Raw genomic sequence first — 6,170 nt, 5'->3', positions numbered from 1 at the left:
CCATTCAGTTGGGCTCCCTTGGATTTTTAGAGAGCTGTCAAAGCGCTGGTGAATTTCACATGGGAAATGTAAAAATGGCTGGGCAGTGTCAGGCCTCCTACAGTTGCGAGGTTACTTTTGGAATCCAGGGCCATCTCTCTTCTCTTCAATCAGGAGACCAGAGGAGGGGTGACCACAAGAGGCAGACACACACACGAGGAGGGTTCAGCTGCGGCCATCCTTGTTTTAAAAGGGAAAACCCAGTTCTGTCTGTATCAGGAGCTCTTGCTAACTAACCTCGAACATCATGGTCTCTTATTCACTTCCAATCTGACCTCCTCACGTATACTTCCTCCTTTACCAGGCCTGACCTGGCTGTCGTCCAGAGCTGCTGGCCTAGATAACATCCACCCTCCATGCTTGAGAGCAGAGGGCAGGGCACCTGCCATCACAGTCTTCAGGCTGTCCCCCAGGGGTTACACTCCTCTTCCTCCAGGGGCCCAGCCGCCTCACTGGCACCACCCACCTGGCTCTAGAGGACTCAGCATACTGCAGAGGAGTCCAGGCGACACCCCTGGCAAGCCTCTTCCTTCTTGGACCACCAACATCCACCCCGGCAGAAAGGGGGATGTTGACACACTCACAACACAGATGTGGGAGGAGCGCATGATGACTGAGGCGCCTCTTCCTTGGGAGAGCACAGCTGAAGAGTGTCAAAGAGGAAGGAGAACCCTTGCCACATGTCCCAGTTGGCACTTGTCTAGGCTGTTCCCTGGACCATATCCCATTTCTGGCTATGGGTCCAGGGAAGGGTTCAGACCCACCACGTACGGGGGCTTGTCATGGGTGGAACTTTACTGCGAATAACAATGCCAAGTTTGTGGAAGGGGTAGGAGGTGGTATAAGCAGAGAGGAGAAGGAAAGACAGGTTCAACATTTCATGGATAATGTTATTGATATTTAAGCATTTTTCAGGACTTGTGATTTCCATGAATTCAGACAGGCAGATGAAGGGGATTTTTTATGTGATTTGAATGACATCATCTGCCAAATTTGTAACTATACAGGCCACATGAAGCAACAGTAATTATTTAAGTCACTATACATCTTAAATGCTATATACATAATTTAAAATGATACACCTGTGGTACCATGCACATAATAAAAATGCCAGTTATTATTAAAACATAGGTAGTATTCATATTCAAATATGACCATGCATTATGTTTGATGTTTCACACAGCATATACAAGCCAAATGCTTCATTTAAAAACAAAAAGGGATAAAACAATGTTTATATTGGGATCCATGTTAATTTACCACGACTAGTATATTAACTGTTGCTTTGATGTGGCCAACATTGGTATGGCAACTGAGGGGTTTTTTTGTTTTGTTTTGTTTTCCATTATCCTATTATATATGATATAAGAGGGATGGAACAGAAAGAATCTCTCGTAATGCTAACCATAGCCTGACTGTTTCAAAGGCAATGCTCTCCAGACTAAGCCAAGGGTAGGGACCGCAGAGCTCCACCTTAATCTGCTCTGGGTTTATCTACCTCAAGAAGGCCCCAGTCATTGTGACTCCTGGATAATCCTGGATCCACTCGATATCCATAAGTCAAAGAGCCTCCCATATCCCTGAAAAGTCCGGCTATCCGTCACATGCTCTACCTCATCTGACCACTCGAATGACAAGGGTTTCACAAGTCCAGGACAGACTGTACTGGTCAAGGTATATCTTGAGATGCCCAGACCTCTAGGTTCTCTGGACAAGGCACGACCAGCGGTGCCCCCAGGCTGGGAAGGGAAAGGATTCAAGCCTCTGCCTCATCAATGCTTGCTTGACACCCACTCCCTCCAGTTTAATCACGTTTTGGGTAGGTGAGTCAGAGAGGAGGTGGGCGGTTGTGTATGGTTTTGCCATGTGTGTGGTATTCTAATGACAATGACTCCTCCCTCTACTTAATCCTTCCAAGCCCTGCACTCAGCCAGGCAAAAGGCCTGATTCGGAATCTCCTCACCAGTACCCAAGACTGTTTCCCTTTGATAAAGCAAGTAAGGAAATCGTTGATGTGAACACACAAAAATAGAAGACCTCCTGAATCAGACGTGAGTTTGGGTGCAGAGTAAGGCCAAGCTAAAAGCTCAAACTCACTGACCATAATTATCCCTCCCATAGGGCAGCCTTCCTTACCTGTAGCCAAGCAGCTTCTGAAGCAGTGACAAATAGCTGAGGCTGTCGAAACTCCAGAGGAAACATTCCTCACCAGGCCTCCCAGCCCGAGCTTCAGCGACAGGGCACCAGAAAAGTAAACAGACGAAACCAATAGCAGCAAGAGAGAACTGGTTCTCCTGCTCTCTAGACACTGTTCATGACACTTCAATTAAGTTCAACACAATATAGCTGAATTATTTTTAACCTTTATGGAGGCTTCTGGCTTCTCAAAAGAAATATTATTTGGTAGAAGAAGAGCTAGAAGCAAAGACTAGGAAAAAAAACTCATAAGTAGAAATGAGCCTTTTATTCAAGGAGCCATAAGTGTGTGGTACATTTTGGATGTTGCTTATTTGTCATTTATTTCTCAGAATAATATAGCACATTTCCTTAAAGCAGTTTCACTGTTATTTCAGGCAAATGGCAAAGGAACCCTCAGTTCTGACTTCCCCAGTAGCTCTGCTGCCATGATTACCAGCTCATAGTTGAAGAGCTCAAGATAATTCTGCCGAAAAGTTAATATGAAGAGTTCTTAATGCACAGCCATTTGGACAAGTTGACTCACTCTCTAAACTAACCTCACGTTTAATAGCTCTTCTATGGCGTGAAGGGAGAGAAGGGTCCCCTTTCCTCTCTCTGTTCCACTTTTCTTCCCAGCTCCATGCTATAAAAATCTCTTCTCAAAACTTGTCAAGGGTATACCACAACCTCACAGTGAAACGATGTATCCAAAGTTCTTCTGATCATGGTATTAGAGTTTAGCACAAGAGTTGCAACTTCCTTTGCTACAGGTGCCAAATAGATTTACTTCATAATATCATCTTGAGCTGTATTCTTTTGGCCCTGAAACACTCTGTGTTTTAAAATAGTGATTCTTCTTGAAATATGGCCCACTTTTAATAGAGAAGTGGGTATGAGAAATAGCTCTCTTTCCTCTTAATTCTACTATCAGAAATACAGCAGCTCAAGTTTGACCATAAATGGAAGCTGACAGTCAACTTCAATGTTTGGGAGATAATAGGGACTAGCGGAGACTGTGGTAAACTGGAGAGCACATAACCTGTATAAAGGTAGAAGCCACTGTTAATGCCAGTAGTTAGTCCTGCAGAAGTATGGACTCAAGTCTTTCTGGAGAAACCAGAAATCCAGATTTTTATGTGTAATCTCCCAATTTTAAAATATGGACTACTAGCTTAAAAAAACTCATCAGGTTGCCACTTTGCTACCTCCCTTCAGTGACTAAAGGCAATATGACTGGTAATAGAAAAACTGCCATGGAGATTTCCCTGGTGACACAGTGGTTAAGAATCTGCCTGCCAATGCAGAGGACACGGGTTCAAGCCCTGGTCGGGGAAGATCCCACATGCCGTGGAGCAGCTAAGCCCATGTGCCACAACTACTGAGCCTGCATGCCACAACTATGGAAGCCCACATGCCTAGAACCTGTGCTCCGCAACAAGAGAAGCCACTGCAATAAGAAGCCTGTGCACCGCAACGAAGAGTAGCCCCCGCTCACCGCAACTACAGAAAGCCCGCACGCAGCAACGAAGACACAAAAGTAGTCAAAAATATATAAATAAATAATAAATCTGTTTTAAAAAAAGAAAAACTACCATGGAAGTCAGGAACCCAAGACTGTTAGACCTAGTTCTGACACCAACCCACTGTCTGTCCCTGGGTAAGACACCCAACTGTCCTGGGCTGCGGTTACCTTGTCTGAAAAGTTTAGAGGTCCAAAATTCCTTTCAATCCTAAGTTATTACACTGTACAGTTAAGTAAGTTTTCTAGATGGTCAATTCCTCCAAGAACAACCAGAAACATAATTATAAGGGAAAAACACACATACACAAAATAGATCATTGTGCCATAGCAGGGTCTGTTATGCTGTCTAGACATGGCCTTGGTGTGGCCAAGCCACTTGGTTAATAAAACCACAAGAACGTGAACACTTTTATCAGGCCAGATCTCCTCTACGATAGCCACCCACCCACTGGGGAAGATAGAAATTGTATATCACCATGACTGTGGCAAGGAGCACCTCTCTATTAAACAGAACTCTCTTGGGGCTTTTGAACCCAAACCCAGGGTTTCAAGGGGACATTTTGAGTTGGAAAACAAAGCTGACCAACAGGCTACCCTGAGCCACGACTCCTGATTTTCAAGTTCATGCTCAGCCTACCTGCGATGAAATTTGGAGTTGCCACATCAGGGCCTTCAGCATGAGCCAACTGTACTCGGAACAGCTCTTGTTACATAACCCTTGGCCGTGGCCGACGTGTGTACACGAGCACATGCTCACCCTGTACAAAAGCACACAGATCTTCAGATACAGCACGGTGTTTTTTTTTTTTTCAGCACAGGAAGGGAATAAAAGTTATTAAGGTGGAAAATAATGAGAGATGGGTAAATTAAAGGCCTTTTCCCACTGTAAAGGTTAAAAAATAGACACATGTCGGAGCAAATAAAATTATTCACATTCTTGTGGTTATATTAACTGTGTGGCTTGGGCACACTGAAGGCCCAAAGAAGAGAAAGCCAAGTGGATTACAACCGGGCAGTTTCTTCACACAGGCCATCTTGACACAGATAGCCTGGCTCCAAGTGAAGTGGGGAGGGGTATTCGGCAGGCACCTACATTCTTAAGTGCTTTTGTGCATCAGTTGTGAACAATAGGGCCTTTTTATTTTGCTATTAGTAGCTGCCAATAAATATCTAGTATGTTTTAAAGAACCTTTGACGCCTAAACCAGCTATGATCTATCGCTTCACTTCTGCCTGCTAGAGACACTTTCTTCACTGTGGCTTTCTGTTGCCCTGGCTTCAGGTAACCAGTGATTATTCTAAGTCATCTTGTTCTTACCCCAAGGTCTTTGTGTTATCTGTTCCCTCTTCTTGGAATGCTCTTTACCCTGATCTTCATAAGGTAGTTCATTCAGACCTCAGCCTCCAGACTGCCCCTCAGAGAGGTGCTCCCTGGCCACCCAACATAAAGCACCTACTCATGCATTCTGTGTCACATGACCCTACTTTAATTATCTGCCAATACTTCATAACACCTGATTTATTTCCTGTTTCTTTCTTTCTTGCCTGTCTTCTCTCGCTGGTATATAAGCTCCACAGAAGTAAGGATTTTGTGTCTTTTTCGGCCCACCTTTCTATTAGCTAGAACAGTGCTTTGCATATAGCAATTGCTCAATGAATATTAGTTGAAAGAAAGATGGATGGTTGGATGAATGGAAGAATCCACCCAGTAAATACCTGTGACGCATCTATAGTGTACTGGGACTAGATGAAGAATGAAACCTTCCTTCAAGGACTCCACAGTCTACCAGGGAAGACAGATGTTTATATGGCACAATACAGCGAGAGAACTACTTGCAGAAGTATACACACCTTTCACCCAAGAAGAGTAAGAGGACAATCTCTAAGGAAAATTAAGAGTTGGCCAAAGTTTTGGGCAAAGGTGAGAAGACGGGTGGCAGAAAAGTCACCCTGTTGAGAAACATCACAACAAAGGCAGCAAATCTGAAAACAGACCATGGGTTCCAGGAGCCTCAGGAGGTCTGGGATGGTTGGTGCCACGGGTGCCAAAATGAGGGAGATGGGGCCTCAAAAGAGAGGCCTGGGCCAGTTCTTAAGGAACCTTGCAGACCAGCCTCTAGATGTCAGATTTTAATCCTCTGAGCCATGGAAGCCATTGAGATATTTTCAGTAGGGCATTGACGTGATGGTTTTATGCATTATAAAGATAATGTTGACGGCAGCAAAGGCAACTAGTTAGAGAAAAGAATAAAGCATTCAGGAAGTTATTGTCCAAACCAGGTGAATAAATGTTAAGGATCCCAACCATTAGTGGCAGCAGAGAAGGAAAAGAGAGGACAGATGTGAAAGCTATTAAAAAGGCAGAATCAATCCACCTTAGTGACACATAAAACGTGGGAGGTGAGAGGAAGAACAGGGTTAAAGGAAACCCC

This window comes from Hippopotamus amphibius, chromosome 3, assembly GCF_030028045.1.
Source record: "Hippopotamus amphibius kiboko isolate mHipAmp2 chromosome 3, mHipAmp2.hap2, whole genome shotgun sequence".
NCBI classification, from domain to species: Eukaryota; Metazoa; Chordata; class Mammalia; order Artiodactyla; family Hippopotamidae; genus Hippopotamus; species Hippopotamus amphibius.
Note: the sequence above shows the minus strand (reverse complement) of the source record.